The sequence below is a fragment of the Mauremys reevesii genome, linkage group 1, assembly GCF_016161935.1.
Source record: "Mauremys reevesii isolate NIE-2019 linkage group 1, ASM1616193v1, whole genome shotgun sequence".
Lineage (NCBI taxonomy): Eukaryota > Metazoa > Chordata > Testudines > Geoemydidae > Mauremys > Mauremys reevesii.
Window position 1 is genome coordinate 34,516,069 of NC_052623.1, and position 21,978 is coordinate 34,538,046.

Below are 21,978 nucleotides of genomic sequence, written 5' to 3' on the forward strand. Positions count from 1 at the left end.
TAATCCCATTTCCTGCTGGTGTCAATCGCTGTCGCTTGATTGACTTCACCCCTTACCACAGCAGGAGTTTCGACCTTACACTTATGTCGGACAACCACTTGGCACAGTTGTCAATGACTACATGACATACCCTGCAGTTGAGAATCAGGAGCGCTGTCCTGGGGCCTTCTAAAGGGAGTTTCACTGTAGACTTCAGTGGGAAAAGATCAGGCCACTCATCCTCCCCTCTCTTTCTCTTTTCTTATGTTAGGGTTATGTTCTGACTTCCCGGAGTCATGGCAGCAAGCTCTTAATGACTTCTAGAGCATGAAGTGAAATCTCCCTGTGTGGTGAGAGGAGATGGAGGCCGTGTTACCTCAGTCTGGTGTACTGGTCTACCAGACTTGAGCTAAGACAGAAGCCAGGCAGTCAGATGCCCCCTACCCCTCACCACACAAACAGACACCCACTCACCCCTCTGAAAACAAAAGCATTGGTTCACTGGCTTTAGGATTTTTGAACCTATTTCATCAATTTTTTAAAATTTTTCTCTCCTTCATGTATTCTGTAGCCTATGAGCAAATCTGGAGTTTTTGGGGGAAGAGACCTTCCCCCTCTCCTCACACCACCATCCCCTCCCCCCCAAAAGCTCTTTGCAACAGAAAATAAAACTAGTTTAAAACAAAGGCTTGAAAGCCTTTTTTTAAAAAGTTTGTCATGCACTTATTGAACATACCTAATATATTGTGTTTTCAACCATTCTGCCACCCAATGCTACAGACTAGGGGCTTGTCTGCCTGTGAAAAAATGTGTACACTCTATTCCAGGATAAAGATGATTTTATTCCAGAATAAGTACTCTGCTTTAGAAACAGACTAATTATTCTGACATAAAAATGGCTTGTGTGGTGTATTGAAAACTGTGTTAAAACTGTAAACTATTACTTTAAATTTTCAGATGTTTTCCTGGTCCTGCTTGCAGGGGAGGGGCTCTGTAGAGAAGTGTGTGACCAGGATCTAGCAGCAGTCATTCTGCAAGAGCCAGCCTAGAACAAGGTGGGGTGAGTTGTACCTTGCTGCCTTAGAGAGCAGCCTGTTTTCTCTCTCTCTGTGTTGTTGGTTCTCTTGTTTTAAGGTTCTGGATTTCAAGAAATAAAGTAGTGTTAATTTGCAGCCTTCCAGAAAGACTATCTTATGTTTTCATCTGTTTGTATGCTATTAGCCTAATTTGTGAGCACAGAGGGTAAGGAACTAGGTCTGAGTAAACAGATACAGTTAGGTAGGGCCTTAAAGGTGCGGAATCTGGCACAGAGGTGAAGAGGGAGCAAATGGATGGACTCAAGGTCGGAGAGCTATTGTGGAATAACTTATTCTGCAGTAACTATTCTGGTCAATTTCCCTGTGTAGGCAAGCCCTAAATAATACCTTTTTCACAGTCAGAGAAACCAAAATAGTTGGCATTTACTACTAGGAAAATATAGGGGTATATTTGCAGAGTGGTGAATAGATGTACCTATAAAGCTCTTATTACTCAGTGGGAATCATGCATGTGCTTCTTTGAAAACTTCTCCCCGAGAGCTTGAATCCATCCATTGATCCCTCTTTACCACTGTAGTAAGGACCTGTATAACTCTGGCCCAACCTATGCATCAGAACTAATTTCTTAGCTGATACCCCTGCCGCTGTGCTCCAACGAGGCCACCAACATAAACTCACCCCAGTATCTGAAAACCAAGCTGGGTTCTAACTGGTTCATGTGTCACTAACACTAATATAGATTTCTGCAGGCCACATCCTGTCCCCAGTTGAACCTTGCAACCTCTTGTCTTCATGGGAGTTGTAAGTGGAGCTGAATGAAACTTTTTGACCAAAACTCTTTAAGTTCCACATTGCAGTGTCAGAAGAATATACTGCTGGCCATCTCCAGTCCTGAATGGAAAAAACAATGAAATAAAATGAAATGCTGCTTTTCAGCCTGAGAAAGAAAGTTAAGCCAGTTACATTAACAATCACATCATAGCCACCTGTACTACAGCCTCTCTTTCAGCTTTTCAAGTAGGGGAAATTGCATATTGTTTAGTGCATGTACTTGTAAGTAATTTTCAAGGTAGCAGGCACCAATGTTACAGTGAGCACACCTGTGAGTCAACTATTTTCTCACCCTGCTTACCTAACAGATGCATTATTGATTGAGAGCATGAATTCTTCTAGCACATCATTCAGCTTTTAGGGGACATGGTATTGCACTATACATTGAAACATCCTGGCAAAATAAAGCACATTGAATAGCACAAGAGCTTGAAACTTTCTATGAATTTTTATTGCCATTTCATTTGATAGTAGTTCATACCAGCAAATACACATCGGGACAATTTCTGCTCACTTCCACATTGGTTCACTCTGGGTTAAGTGGAATTGCTCCTGATTTATACTTGTCAGAATGATGACGAGATCAGAATTAAGCCCGTTGTTTCAGAGAGCATGCATCTCTGAGGAAGTGGATGGTTGGTCCTTGGGGACTGGTAATGAGAAACCAAACCTTCCTGCTTTAGTTCACTGGTTTGAATTACATTGATAATGACTAAAAGTCATTGCTGTTTGATAGCTGTTCAGTGGCTGCTGTGAAATGAGCGGATGGTTTCAGTTCAGTTTCCTGCTCTGAATCAAGCTGAAGAGTCCAGACTGCTGGTGGAGCAACATTGCATTGTGGGTAGGCAGCAGCCACACTTGACATATTTGTTGAAAGATGGTGTTGGGGAGGCAGTTGATCATATTGTTTCTAAAGCATCATCTGTGGAACTTCCAAAGAATTAATGCATTCTGTTGAGATTCCTACAGGGGGCACGTCCATTTGAGGGGAAAACAGTCTAGATACATGTCTGTAAAAATAGTAGGGGCTTTTTAAGTCAATATTGTGACTCTGGAGTCCCTATTCCTTTGTCACTAACGTGACACGTAAATTGGACTTTGTCACTCAGATTCTCATGGGAGTCAAGTGCATGGCCCCAAGTGAAGTGGGATTTGAATCAAGTAAGATGGGAGTGAGCTTCACAAAGACAGACAATAAACAAAATACCGAGACTCCCTCTAAATACTCAAATCCTCACAGTCCAGTAATAGTCAAAGCTGACACCAGGCAGCTCTAATTTGCATAGCACACAGTGTCTGTATCTCTGGCTTTTTAACCGTTTAAACTTTAGCCAAAAGAGGTACAAGTACACCCGCCCACATAAAGCATAAAGACAGAGGGCTCTTCGGTTCTAACTATAGGAGGCTCTTATTCTCCCCTTCTGAGGATTAGTTTCCTAGAGTAGTGTGGCGTATCCCAGTCGTACTGGATCCGTATCGGGCCGCCCGGCGTGCACCACTGGCCAGTGCGGGACAGCAATCGAAACCACTCGCTGGACAGCCACGACACAACTCTGAGCAGCAATCTGATTGAACTTTTGACACCAGCCATATTTCCCCAGATCCCAGCCCAAGGAAAAATCAAAATAAAATCAAGCAAGAGCTCGCAGCAAATTAAAAAAATGAAAAATAAAAATAAAATGCGGCAGCATTCGATGCTGGGCAGGCGGATCTGTTAAATCAAAAAATCATTTTTCAAAATAAAAGAACAAGAACAAAAATTAAAAAAATTTTTCAAAAAAAATCCAAGGCGCAAAGGCTCAGAATGGAAAGCAAATGGGCTCAACTGGAAGACAAAAGACCAAAGAATCAAGTTCCTGCAGAGGACTGACATGTATGCTTGGACTTGGCTGCTCATCTTGCTTCTAGGGCACCAAACAGGGGTGGTCAGTCAGCTCTAGGGTCAAACACAGTGTCCCCACCCCCCCCCGGCCCCTCCCCCAAAACAAAAACTCTCTCACCCACCCTTAACATGTCACCCTATCTTTACTGAATATCTCCTCTTTGCACATCTCACCATGCTCAGATGCTGCTGCTGATGCAGATGCTGCTGCCTCACTCAATGCACTGGCATGGTACCTGGCCATGGATGGCTGATGACTGGTCATCATCAATGCATGGGGCACACATGCATGGCAAAAGGGGCAGTGCAAATGCAGGGCAGGCGCAGTTAGTCAATCAGGGGCGCCTGGCAGCCAGCCCTGCTGGCATTTGGTGCATGATGCAAGCAACAGGGGCTTAGCCCCATAGGCCCTCCATCTTCATCAAATTAGCCCCTGTCCCCCCTCCTCAAAAAAGATGCTCTGCTCCCCTCTCCTCTCTCCACTCTCTCTCTCCTCTCCTCCTCACTGTCTCCTGACTCCTATCTGGACTCATTGCTGTCTCCACTCATTTCTTTCTCACATTTCAGTCACTGAGTCTATCATCACATTTCTGGGGGACAATGCACCTGAGGGGGGGGGGAAGGAAGGGGGAACGGAGAAGGGAGGGGAGACAGGTTGAGGAAGGTTGAATCAGCATCAACAGGCACAGTGAACTGGATCTGTGGATCCAGCTCTGCAGCTCTCTGGTTCTTCTATGAAACTCTGGTTCTCTAGTCTCTAGTTCTTCTTCAAGACATTTCTCTATCTTCTTTACTTAGAAGGATTGGGATTGTTTCAGGAGTCATCATTGACTATTTTTTCAGAGCCTGGGCTAAGAGCAGCAGGGGGCACTTAGCTAGCAAACAGAGCAGCCAGTGCAAGCAACTGCTGGAGCAACCAAAATTTTACCAACCATGATCATCAATTTATGGGTTATGGCTGATAATGGCAGTATGGCTGATGCTCATGCAAAAAAAAAATGCTCTGCTGCTGCTGCGCTGCTGCCTCTGCTCTGCTGTCAGCTCTGTCAGCTACTCACACACACGACAACGGCAAAAGGGCAAAACAGCTCCATGGCTGGGCATGCTATCCTGCCTGGCCATGCAATCCAGGAAAAATGCTTGTCTCGCTTGAAAAAGCTTTCCCAGAGGAAGAGGAAGTGACATTTACCCAGAACACCACCACCACGATGATTTTTTTTTTGCCCCATCAGGCACTGGGACTCAACAAATTGCAAGGGGGGGGGGCGGGGGGCGGAACTATGGATAGAACTATGAATAGCCACACACTGCAACGCAGCGAAGTCGATGCTAGCCTCTCGGACCGTGCCAGCGACACCACCGATTTTGTTGTGTTTGTGGCTCGTGCACAATTCAAATTTATACAATCTGTTTTACAAACCGGTTTAAAAAAAAATAGTAGTCCGAGTGTAGACATACCCTCTGTGAAACCCAGCCGAGTGCAGGGCATCTCCTAAACCTGCCAACCCCTCCATGTACAGAGCACTCACCGAAGTCAATGAGAGTTCTGCACATGAGGGCCATGGAGGAATGGGCCCCATATGAGTCAGGGTTGCAGGATCGGGTTCTTACTGTTGCATTCTTTTTTATTTTTTCATTTAATATTTTATGATTTAGAAGGGAAGAATAACAGGAGACTTGGGTACTTATTGATCCTGCAGCCAAAGGCTAAATAAATATGTATATAAAATTTAAAAATTAATGTTTGCATTATCTGATGACCTGCAGCAAGATAGCAGTAGACCCACCTTTGGGATGTGATCTCATCAAAAGTTGTAAATTAAATTTAGAAAACAATGATGGAACTCTTTTTATTTTAGCTAACCTATAGAAGTTAAAATCATTCATTCCTTTTTATTTTGGAAAGTTAATTATTTATTTTGTGCATAGACAAGAGAGATTGCTTGGGTATGTCTGATTCTGTGTATGGTTATAGATCTGACTTGCTAAGTTTAAAGGGAATATATAATACTGATTACAGGGTGCAAATCAATCCTGTGTGGAGACCCCAGGATCATTAAAATCCCAGTCAAGCTCTCTTGGGGGAGAGGGGCTTCAGTGGGACTTAAATGGTGCATTGGCCTTGAGCTACTCCTCAGCCGGTTTAAATCAGAGCAGCTCCACTGGCTTCACCAACTTACATTAACTGAGGATCTGTCCCTTTTAATATTTCCACTCCTTTTTCCATGCACAATGACTTTCCTCCTTTTCCTGAGGTTAAGCTGTTGGGTTTTTTGGAGCACTTTAGCTGTTCATGTGTCACTGAAACACAATCTCCCTCATGCAATTTACCCTAGAAATAGCTTGATAATATCCTTTTCCCCCTGCCTGAGCCCCTTGGTCCAGCTAGGTGAAAGACTGTGTGTGGTGATGTCACAAAAGGGGGAGGGCCTCCCTAGGCTTTGTTGTAAATCTTCACTGAACATGTTGGGAAATAGTTTTTCAGCCACAAGATTTTTATTTCCCGTCCGCCCTACCGATCAGGCAATGCTCATGCTCCCCAATGAACACCCCCTATGTCCAGGCCAAGTTTAGCACTTCCAACAACAGCTAATTTCCGCTATTGCTGTTTCCTGTTCAAATATGGGGGTTATAATGTCTTTTCCCCTGCCCCACAATCTCTCATAATTGGAGCTGGGTGAATAATACCCATTGAATACTTCATTCCATTTTCCCTCAACTATTTAATAAACTTATTAATGAATACATTTGCAAGTTATTTGACCAGCTGTAAAAGATCAGTGAATGGAAAATAGTTATCAAATAACTTACTCAAATAATTACAAAATCTATTGAAATAATTATTATTTTCTTTGGCCAGCTGTATACCCAACAGAAATTTTCGCGCATGCACAAAATTGCCTTTGGGTAGGTATCCAGCCCGAAAAATATTGCCCCCCAAAACTGACGGTTTGAGACAGTTATCAGCATGTGAAAACGAGGGATTATAATGGAAATTTCAGAAATGCAGTCAGCATGAAGAGTTGCTACGGTTCCTTATGTTCTTTGTCATAAACTATTGCATATTGTACAGCTGAATATATGGGGTTAAGTAAGCCCTTTGCTATGTCTGGTTGGTGTTGGGATATGCTTTTCCTGACTTCACCGCCTTCTCCTGGGAGAATATATTCTGAAAATGGGCCTGGGTTCCAGATTCTGTGGGACTGGGACCATCATATGGGAGGTTGGCTAGTTGAGAGGTGACACCTAAGGAACCTGTCTGCCTGGCTTTCCATTACTGGTTTCTTGGTGCAGTAGTTGTATTGCTAGATACTCCCCTCCCTACCCAGTTGTTTTCTTCTACTAGTAAATATTTGGGAAGAACATTCTTCTACTTTAGAGGCCAATATTAAAATACACTCTGCAAAAGACATGCATTGGATATAGAAATAGGAATGTGTGATGAACCTCTTCCCATTTTATTTATCTGGAGAAAAAATTGTACCCTTAAGGTTGAAGCTAGCATTAAAAGCAAGAAATGTATAGAGGTAAAGTAATTCATCCTGTGACATTTATGTACTATGAAAACTCATATCTAGCCAAAATTTATACACAAATCCAAACTCCAATGAAAATATCTGAAGTCATTACCTTAGAACATAATATACAATAAGTATCTGCATCAGGCAAGTATTAAAAACAAAACAAATCCAGACATGCTCAATATCAAGTATATCACAGAAGGAGAGAAGAAATACCAGAATACTATCAATGTATTGCAATGTATGCCATACAGGATAAAAAATGTGTACTCAGCCAATATATTTATTAGTGCATATTATATAAATGTCAGCCATAAGATCCTACAGTGGAGGACTTCTTTGAAATTAAACAAAATCACTTATTACTCATTGGGTAAAGATAATTTTTAATGGGTTATAATACTCCAGCCTCTTTATTGGCTGGGGTCCAAAAAAGCCTGAATTGCAGCCATGGGAAGATTTCCCCAGTTCAGACCCCGTGGAAGAGAGTGGTAAGATTGCCTCCTGAGGACCTGCCTTGTAAACCCAAACACAGGGGTCGTGCTGGAGGTGGGAAGAGTGTGTTGGTTCCATGCTTCCAGCTCCTGGAACAGCCCAGGACCGTGAGGGCACAAAGGTGGCTTACAACCACCTTAGCTCTTCCTCCTGCGAGTTGTGTGCTGTGCCCCTTAGAGATGCAGCATAGAGTCACTCCCTGTATTTCTGTTCTGTTTCCATTTCTAGGCCCCAATTCAGGAAAACAGTGAAATAGGTGCTTAATTTATCTCTATGCACTTGCTCAAGCTTTGTTTGATGCAGGATTAGGCAACCTATGGCACGGGTGCTGAAAGCGGCATGCAAGCTGATTTTCAGTGGCACTCACACTGCCCGGGTCCTGGCCACCAGTCCGGGGGGTTCTGCATTTTAATTTAACTTTAAATGAAGCTTCTTAAACATTTTAAAAACCTTATTTACTTTACATACAACAATAGTTTAGTTATATATTATAGACTTATAGAAAGAGACCTTCTAAAAACATTAAAATGTATGACTGGCATGCAAAACCTTAAATTAGAGTGAATAAATGAAGATTCATCACACCACTTCTGAAAGGTTGCCGACCCCTGGTTTGATGTGTACTGAAGTCCCATTGACTTCAAGCTTAGCCTGATTGTGTCTGTATATTAATATGTTGTTTAGGCACCAATCAAGTGTTCACTCCAGGCTTCAGTTTCTGAGGCTCACTGAACTCCTTTCCTCCCTCTTCATTTACAGGAGAACAAAGGTATTTTCCACCATCAAAGTTCATCAAAAATTATTCTGAAAGATCACCACTGAGCCCTTTCTGGAACCTTGCCTTGTTTTAATGACTGCTTGAGTTGCCTCCCTGTTCCAAAGCAGATTGATCAATAGCTTTGTCAAATACTTTTATGTGTCTCTGAAATAAATTATATTCAGGTTACTGACATTGCAGCACAATCTACCAGCTTACTAGCTGGCTGTGAGGTGCAGTGTGAGGGCAAGAGTCTTCTCCTATCTATGAGAGTATTTGGGAAAGATATTGTAGGACTAACTTACTGTCAACAATATATGGTTGGCTTGGAGCTAATATTTTAAGCTGGGTGAATAACAGACTTTTGTTCACTGGCAGTTATGAAAAATAAAAAAAAATAGGTTTTGCTTTGGGTTGAATTAAAAATGAAAAATTAGCTGAAAAATGGAAAAGTTGGAAAAAGTCATTTTGATTTTGAGCCTTTTTACATTTTTAACAAATAAAATTAAAGAAAAATTTGAAATGAAATTGTTTCATATAGAAGAATTGAAACATTTCATTTAAAAAGTCAAAACAAAACATTTAACTTTTTCAGATTTTTTTGGGGGGTCAAGACCACTTGGTAAAATCAACATGTATTCACAAAATATTTTGGTGATACTGAATATGCATTTTTTGCCAAAAATGTTTTGGTTGAAAATTTTCCCCAAACTCTGCTAATATTCAGATAGCCGCTTGTGGTGCTCTTCTCGAAGTTATTTCTGATATCCAGGCCTTCTGCTTCAAGAGCCACTGCACAGTTTTGGGAAAGGTGCTGAAGGCACACAGTAGGTAGTCAGGTGCTAAAACAAGACAAATGAATCTTGACTCCACCAAATAAATGAGCGCTAGTGAAATAGTAGGATGATAGCACGATAGTTATCTGCTTTGATATTTGGGGGCTATATTAAGCGCAATGAGAGATCTGTAACATTTAATAAATGCTCAGAAGACAGGTTGCCTGGAGACACTTCTGTTGAATGCATGATTGCTCAGTTCAGTATACTCATCTGGAAGTGGGCAAACACTGGGCAAACTCAGAGCTCCTATCATCTCATTACCATAGCCATTCCCATGCCAGCAACTTGACCCCTATTATTACAGGATGAAATTCACCCTATAAACCTGAGTACTTGAGCTCTATGTTAATGAGGGGCAGAGGGTGTGAGGAGACAAAATTGACTCTCAACTCGGAGCCAGGGTGTGGTGCTGCTGTTGAGCTATCACCCTGGCTATATCTCCAACTCATAGGCTGGCATAACACTCACAGCCCCACCTGTACTTATTGTGTAGGGCTGAAGGAACTGCCTATAGGTGGATCTGTGGCTACTTGCCTTCTCCACCCAGCCCCGGGAGCCAGAGATTTTCACTGCTTTCCCTGGATAGGAATTGAGGGATTTTTGTTCTGTGGTCAGGAGGAAGAAGAGCAGATACTAAGATGTGCTAAGATACTACATTGATGATGGCAGTATCAGAACTTATAGAGCACAGAACGAGATCGGATTCAATTCAGGGCAGAATGAAGAATCCTCATCAATGCTCCTCCATATCTACCTGGTCTGCAAATAATGGAACTGTGAGCCCTTCAATGCAACCGAGGGGTTAATGCTGTGAACACTGGAACTCAACTCCTGTTCCACATATCCATTGCAAATGGATGGCAAGTTTGAGGAGAGAAACTATTAATTGGGGTTGACCAAATAATGGCATTTGAAACTGTTTATGTAATGAAAAATAGAGTTTTCTACCGTGTCTGTTTTTGGTGGAAAAGTTTTCAGGTTTTTGGTTTTTCAATATAAAGCCAAATTTTTCAGTGTGGTTGGGGGGAATCCTCTTTTCTGACAAGCTCCACTATTCCTACCCTTTAATAGGTATGGCAGAAAAGTAATAATTCCCCCCAGCATCCCACCCCAAAGGCAAAATTTCTGATGCAGGATGAAATAGTGGGGAGGATCAGAATGGGACCTTACATTTCTTATCACATACACAGTTCTGATCTGTGAGACGCTGCTTTAATTTTAAATAAATCATGATTTTTATAACATATTGCATAACAAGACTTATTCATGAATCTGCAGGGAAAATTTTGTACAAGCAAATGACAGACAGATTTTTAAGCATTTTTAAAATAAAGTTCTACAGTTTATAGTTAAAATTGTTCTTGGCACTGTAAAATATTTCTGAAGACCATGAAAAGGCTTATAATAAGGGAATCAAACAGATTGGCTGATATTTTTCCAATCTGAATTGGGCATCATTTTTCTATTGGAACCCTTTCATCTTATATGTACAAACAACAGGTGGTGAGAGATAGCAAATTCTTCAGTTAGAAATAATATCTCTCTTCTCTTCCCTATCGTTTCATAGATATTCTCCAGCAGCTACTTAAGAATGTAAGATAAAGTAATATAAGAATTAGCACACCAAAACAGATAAATGGTCCATCTAGTCTGGCAGGCTGTTTTTATCACTGGCTGATGCCAGATGTTTTTTCAGAGGAAGGTATAAAACCCTCATAATGCACCTGATTGTGCACTATTATACAATGAGATGAAATCGCTGCCTGTCCCCAGCTGGTGATCATCTTATGTCTGAAATTATGAAGACTGTTGGCCCATTTAATTTTTATCTTAGTTAGTGTAATTATAAGGCATATTCTTAGTCACAAATGTCTAATTGTTTTTGAAACCTACTAAGCTAATTTTACCTCTTAGATCCCAGTATCTTCTTTCATGTTCTTCTGCCGTTCCATAATCACAGATTTGCTGCTTGTGTTCCAAAGGGCTGCAGCAGCTACTGGCTCTGGGCCCATTTTCTAAGAAGTGACTGATGTTTTGTGCTGTGCTGTGTATATGCAATATGGCCAGTCCTGAGTGCTCAAAAACCATGATTCAGGGCCCCTCAAAATATCACAAGATTGGCCTAAAAACCAGAATATTCTTTAAAATAGTTCTCCCTTTGCTTTCTAGTTTGAGCCTTTGCGGGGGAGGGATGGTGCTTATTTCATGTATCAAGTGTTTCTCTGCAATCATAAGGGCTACGGACTTATTTTTTTTAAAAAAAGGAAAGCTCAGATTCTCATGTAACGTCTTGACTCTAGCAGCTGGAATTTTAAGAACAATACCAAATATCCTGAGGTGAGTGGAAGTTTTGAAAATGCCAGTGGTACATAAATGGTGGAACTAGGCACCTAAAGAGGCAGGTGCTTAAATACCTTTGAGAATCTGGGCCTTAGTCCCAAGTTCTGATCTCAGTTAACACCAGATGTAAAGTTTTATTTCAATAGTTACTTTGGGAGAAAATCTCAGGTAAATAAGCAGAGCTCTGACTGACTTTAATGGAGCTCAGCTGATATTCACTAGGTGAGGATCTGGCCCTTTGAGTCTACATGTGATGAGACAAGAGTGCCGCATTGGTTCGGGTCCTGTGCTCTTCATTCAGGCAAAGGCCCCTACGGCCGTCAACAGTTATCTAACTGATAAATAGTAGAGGAAGAACTCTTGTAAAGGGCTGTGTCTAGGACCTCTCTGAAACCCCTTAAGAGTAGGTTTAGTCATGAAGAATGAAGGGTCAGAGCATTGTGGAAGATTTAGAGAACCAAGGGTCTATTGATTCTTACCACTGAGTTGCTCTAATGAAACTGATTTTTAATCCTATTATAAAGACATCTATTGATTTTTAAATAGTAGTGTCCAGTCATAATGAACCCATCAATATAACAATATATTGACTTAAGCTCCAATAAATTGGTTTTTATTAAGAAGGCATTTGTCTCTACTTAAATCTGTGATATTTTCAGTAGATGTCAGCTTGGACCAATATTGTAAACTGCAAGGTATACAATTTAATTGAAAGCAATATATTTTCACTGAAGAATCCATACATAATGTAATTAAATGCAAGTTAGAGTACACAGTAAATTGTGCAATTCTAGTTGTTTTTGTTCCCATTTTTGATTATATCTCTTGTCACATTCTCAAAATTCTGGGAAGTCATTGGATGATCTGAATTATGGCTCCTCATTGTTTTACAAAGCACAGCTAAGAGTCATGAAATCCAAAGGTTTTTCACTTGCAGTGGAAGATCAATGCTTCATTTCTCTGACATTAAAAAAGTTTACTTTTTTAGCTTTCCTCTGTAAGTAAAGTTTTTGAAACTTGCATGGCAGCAGTGTAGTATAATTTAGACACATGAAAGTATCATGGATGACTAATTCTAAACTGTGCACTTTTGTCATTAACAGATGAAAAATATCTACCAAAGGGAATTTCTTCTACATGCTACTGAACAGCATTATGTACGTGGCCCTCTGAGGCTTCCTGGAGGCCCTGCAGTCCTAACAGACCCCACCCTAGGTTGAAGCAGCAAAGGTGGGTCCTCCAGGCCTGCCTAGAAAGGCTGCATGGAAGCAGCCAGTCAGAGCCCAGCCGGCCCAGATAAAAGAAGCTGCAAGGCTTTAGCAAGGCAGTTCCTGGCTGGCCAAGAGAGCTGAGGAAGGGTGCTCTGGGTGAAGCAGTTCAAGTAGCTGCATTTACTGGGCCTGGGAGAGAGAGAGGACCTGACAACTTTAATAACCCACAGGTAACTGGTGAAAGGAAAGGGATCAGGTGGGAAGAAGCCCAGGGAAAACAGCAGCAACTAATTAAAGGAAGCAGTATGTGACTGCTCTTTATAGGATTCCTGGGTTGTGACCTGGAGTAGTTGGTAGGCCTGGGTTCCCCCACTGGTGAAGTGGCCTAAGCCTTGAGCAGGGGACAAGGCTCCTTTAGAGACCTGAGAGAAGGGCTGGAGTTAAAGGGTCCAGAGATGGTGCTGAAGATCTGGGTGGGGAGAGGCAGTTTGGTGAACTCTTCACGGCCTGGAAGGGGTTCGTCTGTTTTGACTGTGCCACTGCAGACCTGTCAAGCAAGGCTGACAACCTACAGACGGTGTCTGGGGCAGGAAAAGGCCGGCATTACCGGGTGCAGCAGAACGAGGTGCTCAAGAGATGAATGTCCCCCATCATCATCATGTTATATCTCTTTGGCAATCTCTGGCTAGTACGGATTGCTTATGCTTATCCTCGGACCAGTCTCAGGCCTCAAATAAGACTATCACTAGAGCTGATTGGAAATTGGGTTTTTCCCCCATGGAAAACTGACAAACATGAGATTTTTTTTTGTTTTCTTTGAAGTTTTTGGCAGAAAACTTCAACTTTTAATTGAAATACCAAAACCCAAATATCTTCAGCTGAAAACTGGCAAAACTTGAATTTTCAGGTTTTTTTTTTTTCCTGGGGAAAAAAGTTCATTTTTAGGTTTTCAATTCTCTTATGAAAAATCAAAATTCTGCAAACCATCTCTTTTGGTGAAAGTGTTTATTCAAAAACCCAATTTCCCATCAAAACCTTATTCAATGGAAAATGTTCAACCAGCCATAACTATTACTGATGGGCTAATCAAGTTCTTCTTTCACTTAAAATAAAACTTGTATCCCTACTACTGTTGGATGCAGAGGTCCGCTAAAGGGAACTTCTTAATATGAAGTTTATCTGCTTGTTTGGTTCCTCCCTCCCTGCCCCGTGTTTTCCACTGTCTATACCAGATGTCACAATTTTTTCATTCTAGCCAGAGTGCACTAGCCCAATAGCTGGTTTTTGTATAATTATGCTTGAGGAGATACACTCATTCTAAACCCCAATTTGCAGTGACTTGTTACATTTCAGCCCAATTGTTTTGGAAAGTTTTGTGGACATTCTGAGTCCAGAGGTGGATTTGTTTAGTGAGGATGGATAAAGTAAAATGTGAAGGCAATTCCTTAGTGTGTTCTGAAGCAAAGAAATCAAACAAATTCAGGTAGATTTATTTGAAGATATACTTGAAATATTTCCCCATCCCCTTGTTTGATTCCTAAATACAAGCAAGGAAATTAACTGTAAAACATTCCATTACTGCAGTGTTAAGGCTGGAATTTAAATGCACATTCTTGTGTAATGAACTCATGAGCTTGATTCTCCACTGCTTTGCAGCTAGGGTAGTCACAGTATAACTTTGCAAAGTGCAGACAGAGTAATGGTATCATCAAGTGGTTAAAGTAAATAGAAACAGGAAGGAAAATCCTCACCCATCATCCAAGGAGTGCTGTTCCTCCCCCCAGTCAGGGAATATCAGGGTCGGAAGTAATCTAGTCTAACCCCTTGCTCAAAGCAGGACCAATCCCCAGACAGATTTTTGCCCCAGATCCCTAAATGGCCCCTTCAAGAATTGAATTCACAACACTGGCTTTAGCAGGCCAGTGCTCAAACCACTGAGCTATCCCTACCCCTCTCCTTCAGTGGAAGAGGATGAGCTGAGTGTTATCTCACAGCCTCTTATTTTTCATATTGGTATTTTTACACCATCTTTGCATTGGACCTGATCCTCTGTAAATCAGTCTACCTCCATTACAAAAGAATGGCTATTCTGGGTCAGACCAATGGTCCATTTAGCCCAGTATACTTTCTTCTGGCAGGGATCAGTGCCACATGCTTCAGAGGGAATGAACAGAACAGGTCAATTTCAAGTGATCCATCCTCTGTTGTCCAGACACATCTTTGGTCAGTTGGAGGTTTAGGGATACCTGGAGCATGGGGTTTCATCCCTGACCATCTTGGCTAATAGCCAATGATGGTCAATAATCCTATGGGGCTATTGATTTACAGCTGCAGAGGATATGTCCAACAAAATGGAGAATGAGACCTGTATTTTTTTCTCTCTACTATCATGCATGTCCACTAAGCAGACTTAGAACAACAGACTATCAGAGTTGGAAGGGACCTCAGGAGGTAATCTAGTCCAACCCCCTGCTCAGAGAAGGACCAATCCCCAACTAAATCATCCCAGCCAGGGATTTGTCAAGCCTGACTTAAAAACCTCCAAGGAAGGAGATTCCATCACCTCCCTAGGTAACCTATTCCAGTGCTTCACCACCCTCCTAGTGAAAAAGGTTTTCCTAATATCCAACCTAAACTTCCCACACTGCAACTTGAGACCATTACTCCTTGTTCTGTCATCTGGTACCACTGAGAACAGTCTAGATCCATCCTCTTTGGAACCCCCTTTCAGATAGTTGAAAGCAGCTATCAAATCCCCCCTCATTTTTCTCTTCTGCAGACTAAAATCCCAGTTCCCTCAGCCTCTCCTCATAAGTCATGTGCTCCAGACCCCTAATCATTTTTGTTGCCCTCTGCTGGACTCTCCAATTTTTCCATGTCCTTCTTGTAGAGTGGGGCCCAAAACTGGACACAGTACTCCAGATGAGGTCTCACCAATGCCGAATAGAAGGGAATGATCATGTCTCAATCTCCACCTTCACTGAGATCAGATTTCAGTGGGAACATCCAGTACAGCAACTGAACTTAGTATAGAAGACCTCAAGGTGCTTCACCTGAATGTTTTCTGGGACATGAGTTTAACTGAAAGTTAGTAGTGCTGATCTTCTTTCCTGTGATTCATTCTACATTGCAATGCCTTGTTCTCTTTTATGAAGATGTCAAAATGGAGTACATCCTGAGATTTCCCAAAGCAGCACTTTCAAATCTCTGACTCAAACTTCCTCATTTTTCATCTGAGATGAAATGGCTTAAATTCTTTTGTCCACTGTGAATAACATTTCCAAAACCTGTCAAATTTCATGTGAAGATCTGAGCTTCTAGTAACTGCATATTTCAATTCAGAGAGATTGAACTCAGCCATGCCTCTGAAATTGAAGGAGATCTGCCTCAAGCAGACTTGTACTTGGTGGGTTTGGGAAAGAAACTAGCAAAATGTCGGGGGATAGTCCTGTCCTAGCTTCCATGGTTTCTGGGGATGGGCTAGATGCTTGAATGAATTTTTCCATCTCTGTTTTTTTTTTCTGCTCAGCATCTGGCAAATGCATTTTACTAGCCATCAGTAGGATGACTCAAGGTTGTAAGCACTAAACAATGTAGTAAGTGTTGGCAGGAGCAGCCCTCTGGCCCTGCTCCTGCCGACACTTACTTGTGTGCTTATCTGCGAGTATGAGTGCAAAGGTTTCCAGGTTTGGGCCCTTGGACTGTGAGCTCTGGACAGGCCTGGCAGCCTATCTCTGCTCTGTATTCATCATTGTCTTTCAGATACAATACTTGGCCTAACTCCTTTTTAGAACAGTCTATACTAACCATTCGTCTTTCTGATCTTGGTAGTATATATGGGATATTAGATACTCTGGGTTACGGAACTACCTAATTGGCTGGTTCTTTTTTCTATGCCCTCTTGTTTCCCTTTACTCTTATATTTAACACTAGCTCAAATAATCTGGTAGCATTTATCATCTCTATTCCCTTGGAAATGTATTATACCTCACTTTTATCCCCTCTTAATCTCCTCTTTTCCAGAAACCTAGTTTGTCTAACCTTTTATGAATAACTAAAATCCTTGAATCTGTCACTGATTTCTCTCTTTGTTGTAACTTTTACTAATACCTATAGTGATTGCTTTAGTATTCTTCTCTCACAACGTTGCGCAAAACTATACTATTTTCTCATTATGGCTGCAATAGTGCCTGAAAGAGAAACATAAAAGTGAGATTGATTACAAAAATATCTGTTTATGTATCTCAGTAAATTGTTGTTTAGTCCTCAGTGGAAGACTCCCCTCCCACAACCCGGAACAATTAATGGAAGAAATCCTACCTCAAGCACCCCCATATTAGAGCTACAGCTGGCCAAAATTTTGTAACAAATTTTTCCTGTTCTTTAGCTTTTGAAGCTATGAAATTGGAGCAACTTTTTTCAAATGTTATGGAAAATATTTTTGCTATATAGTCTGTGGAAAAAAAAATTAGGCAAAAATTCATATTTGTGACGTTTGAAAAACCTGCCATGGAAGAAGTCTCTTTTAGGAAGTCATGGGTTCTGTTCCTGCTTCTACCACTGACTGGCTTTAATTCTTTGCACTTAAACATTGTGTTGGTAAAGTACTATGTATCTAATCTCCATTTTACATGTTGAGAAAGTGAGGGCAGGTGACAATACCCAAAGTTACACAGCACACTACAATCAGATTTAGAACCCAGGTCTTCTGGCTCCTTAGCCAAAGTCGACCCCACTTTGTGTTTTTTGGAATCAAAACTTCTACTATTTAAGCTAGAGTATAGTGCTAAGTAGAGGTAAATAGCAAGGATGGAAGCCCAGGTGCTATAGGCTGCAGCCTGTTGTTAGGAAGTGATACAGGTGTACACATGGTAACACTTGCATTGTGTAAGTGCAGCATTTCTTTTGAGACAACCGGTCAGTGATGAGCCCAGGTACAGTAAAACACTCCACATGAGAGAAGAGATCAAATGACAAAATTTGGATCTGAACTTTGAACATCCCAAAATTTGGGCCTTGGCTTTGGTTTTATCCCATTATAAAGAGGGGCTTCTTGAAAATTAGGATTCTGATTTGGAAAATGTTGAAATTGTGTGGTCCAGTGGCACAGGACTGGGAATCAGGACACCTAGTTTCTGTTCAATCTGTCACTCATTTCCTGTTTGACTGGAACAGACCACGGTTGTCAGTGGGCAGGATTGAATTTGGGACCTTGGGAGTTTAGTGCATGAGCCTCTACAGCATGAGCTAAAAGCCATAGAGCTCTTAGCAAAGGCTGTAGAACAGACTCATTAATCTCTAAGTCGGCTCAGTGCCACCAGATGGGACAGAACATGACACCCAGGAGGTGTGTGGGTTACACATGCAAATGTGCTCCATGCACCTGAAGATTTTTGCTAGTGGCGTCCATTGGTCCTTGCCTGCATCATTGTCCTTTTGCTCCAAACAGTGTGTGAGGGGTATGGAGACTGACATTCTCTTCTGTTTCTTTCTACCACCCATGTCCTGAGACAGAACCTCCACAGGGTCTACAGCTTTTGCTGTTTACATCTATCTTCACCTGTAAATATTTCTAAATAGTTTAGATGATTTTAGTTAACTTTTATAGTGCTTATAATTTCAGTTAGGACTTTAAGCACTTGCGGGGGTCTCATCTTACATGTTATTCCCCCTCCATCCCATAAAGGATAACAATTATGTTCAAGATCCTGGGCTTCAAGACGTTTTCTGCTCCTGGGCCTTCCCAGTCAGTGACAACCACTTCCAGTGACTCTACTGCTTGGGGAAGACTCATGGCCCCTCAAAGTGCTCCATTTGCTGCTGCTTACCAAGTCAAACCCATCAAGCACATCAGTACAGAGTGTGAAGATTCCTCATAAATCGAACAATGACGCCCTACTCCAATCAAGGCTCAGTAGAACCCCCTGTACATTGGCAGAGGCATCAAGAAGCATCCTCCAAGCACAGTGACCTGCTCCAGCACTGATAGATGTAGAGTTAAGGACTCCTCCAAACAGGAGTTTGAGAAGGGTTGGAAACACTTAAATGTGAGATAAATCTCCCTCCAGGTCCTCATCCAAGAAGAGGACCTCCTCTCTGACACCCTGCAAATCAGATGAGACTCCATGCCACAGTATGGGGGGTGGGTGCAAGGGGGTGGGAGGTGAGGAGCTCACAAGGAGCATGGTATCAGTCTTCCATCTTTGAAGAGCAAGAGTGTTCTGAAATTGGCATTGCCTCCCAGGGTGGGACTGTCCAGGGACTGGCAAGAGAAACAGCAAAAGCCACTCTATCGACGGTACCATTGTTCCTTGATAAGGATTTGTCTATGCCCAAGATTCTTAGGACCACTCCACTGTCACAGAAAGAAAGTAATCCTCCCACTCTCTTGTGCCTGGGAGTACATACACAACCACTGAGGATATTATAATCCTCCTGGATCCAGAATCGTGCAATACTGTCAGATCCAATCCTGACAAGGGAGATGCTCACATGACCAGTCCAGGAATTTAAAGAAAGGGATCACTCACTGAGACCCTGGAGCACCCCAGAGCGTAACAAGAGGCATGGTACTGACTGCACCACTCATGGAACTAGAGTCCACCTTGTCTTCCTCTGGTGAATTGGACATTAATGGGAGATCATCATCACTCCTGTTGAGACAAGGACCTAGCCCAGATAGAGGAACTAGGGTCTCTTGGGCTCCATACTGATCACAAAGATTGTGCACCTTGGAACCAGTGGTATCCTGCTCTGTGGAGACCACCTCAACTCCAATTTGACCCATCTGACTGGCTGTACTATGAATACCTTGCTTTATTAACTCCCCGCCACCACTAGTGTGGGTCACTGGTTCCCGTGCTACTGCAAATATTTTATTCGGTACCATTCATTTATTTCTTCAACTTATAAAACCCCTTTCTTACGCGCGTATGACTTTTAAACAATATTACTTTAATATTCAGTTATCAATACAGTTAAAACCTTTAGGCAAAAGTGAAAGTAAAGACCTTAAGATGCTTAACCACAATACAAAACGGAAATACTGGGCGTACTGCCAGCAACAATAATCACAGGAAGTTGACTCTGGTTTAAGAGTTTCAGAGTTTACTGAAGTTAACTATTTACTTGCGTTTCAAAGGGTCCAGGAATATCTGGATACCTGAAATTCCTGTCACACACTCCTTAAATCTCCTCCTGCTGGCTCGCCAGCCTGTAGCCTGATTTGGGGAGGGTTAGTAGGGACAATGGAATTTGTCCACTTAATTTAGTTTTATTTAATAATTAATTTTCTAATTAATTAAGAATGTTAATAATAAGTGATAAATATTAATAATATGGATATGGCTCGCCAATATGTGTGATCAGAAGATAAAGTTCGTCTTGAATCAGGCTTCACAGAATTTAATACAAGGAGATTGGGGTATATAACAGGAAATTACACTGAGACGAAGTTTAGTCAAACAAGACCTTTTATTTAAAACCAATAAAACGAGTAAATGTAAAATGTTAAAAGCAGTTTGATTACAAAGTTACAAAATATCACAGTTCTTTAAGAGATATGATATGATATTACACAGTTCTGAATGCACTCTGCAGCAAAGAGGGTGTTGTTCACACCTATTGATAGAGGAAGTTATAAAGAGACTGGTTATGAGTGAAACTCTCTTTTTAACCTAAATGCTCTAGCAGAAATAAGAATCTGTTCATACTCACAACTTTGAAAAGAATTAATACTACGACTTAGTATTGACAGCTTTCATAGGAGAAAGAGGCTTCGAAGCAGATTGAGACGACAAGGAAACAGAGAGATGTATCGCCTGCCCTAATGGAGGATTACCACCCTTTTTATAGGGAGAAATCCTTCCTCCTATGCCCAAATTTGTCTTTCCCCCATGGAAAGGTGAGGGTACCTGTTTTCATAGGCTGACCTTTGTGTACGTATTAAATGACGCATCTGCGGGTATATGTGTGAAATTTGTGGGCAGAAATACTCTCCTTTTGCACCTAACTAGGTGAAAGGTTAGCAGATATTCGAAAAGTCCCTAGACAATTTGCGTAGGTTTGTCTCCTATTATTACTTTTCTGAGTAAGGGTCTTAAAGGTTGCTTTCAGCATCACAGAGGAAATAGGCCAGGATGTCTGGCCTAGAAGTTTCTAGGTATCTTGTATTACAGCTTATTGCAAATTCTATTAATCTATGCAGCCTACACACTTTTATTAAAAAGACATTTTATACAGACCAACAGATTAATCCTCAGGGCTACAGCACGGGACCCATACATGCAGTATCCCAAGTTTATTCAGTCCCATTGAGATTCTAGACCACTCACCCCTTTCAGGGAGGACCCTGAACCTCCTCAGGAGGTAATGGAGGAAGAGCCTGATCCAGAAGAACCACCAGCTGTGATGAGTCTATTGCCGTCCTCACCAGTCGAGTAGGTAGCACCAGCCTCATCTTCCCCACCTGATTACAGGCAATTTCAAGATCAGTTAAAGAGGATCACTGGTGGCTGCTTATATTGTTTCTACCAAGCCTGGCATATGTTATCAACAGACAAATGGGTTCTTGACATAATTCACACTGGCTACACCATGGATTTCCTTTCTCTTCCCCCGGCAAAGGCCCCTTACCCTCTATGAACAACTCTCACAAGAGGATGCTCAGTCAAGAAATAGACTCCCTGCTTCATCAGGGAGCCATAGAGCAGGATCTCCTCAACACTGTGAAAAGGGATTTTACTTAAGATATTTCCTCATCCCCCCAAAAAGGAGGATAAGAGGCATATAAGATCTCAGACTGATGTTCAGAATGGTCATCCTGGCATCAATAATTCCCTCAGTGAACTAAGAATGGTTCACGGGTCTTGATATGAAGGATGCCTATTGCTACATAGGTGTCCACTCTGCACACCGAAGATTCCTGAGTTTCACAGTAGGTCTGAACCTCTATCAGTCAACAACAGGTTTGTAAACATGGTAGGAAGCACGTGCAGGCCTTGCAGACTGCCTACATATTCAAAGAGGTTTATGTGCATCAGGGACTCCCCTGATGTACATAAACTTCTTTGAATACAAACCTGACA

The 21,978-nt window shown here is 41.7% G+C and overlaps 1 long non-coding RNA gene across 1 annotated transcript; it reads right to left on the minus strand.

Annotated features, from left to right (window-relative positions):
• Nucleotides 1–896: 896 nt before the first annotated feature.
• LOC120398659 lies at nucleotides 897–6,059 on the minus strand. The gene is made up of 3 exons (XR_005594618.1): nucleotides 5,910–6,059; nucleotides 1,695–1,907; nucleotides 897–1,116 (listed from the first exon to the last, which is right to left on the minus strand). It is a non-coding gene; the product is annotated as an uncharacterized LOC120398659 (long non-coding RNA).
• Between the last annotated feature and the right edge of the window lie 15,919 nt (nucleotides 6,060–21,978).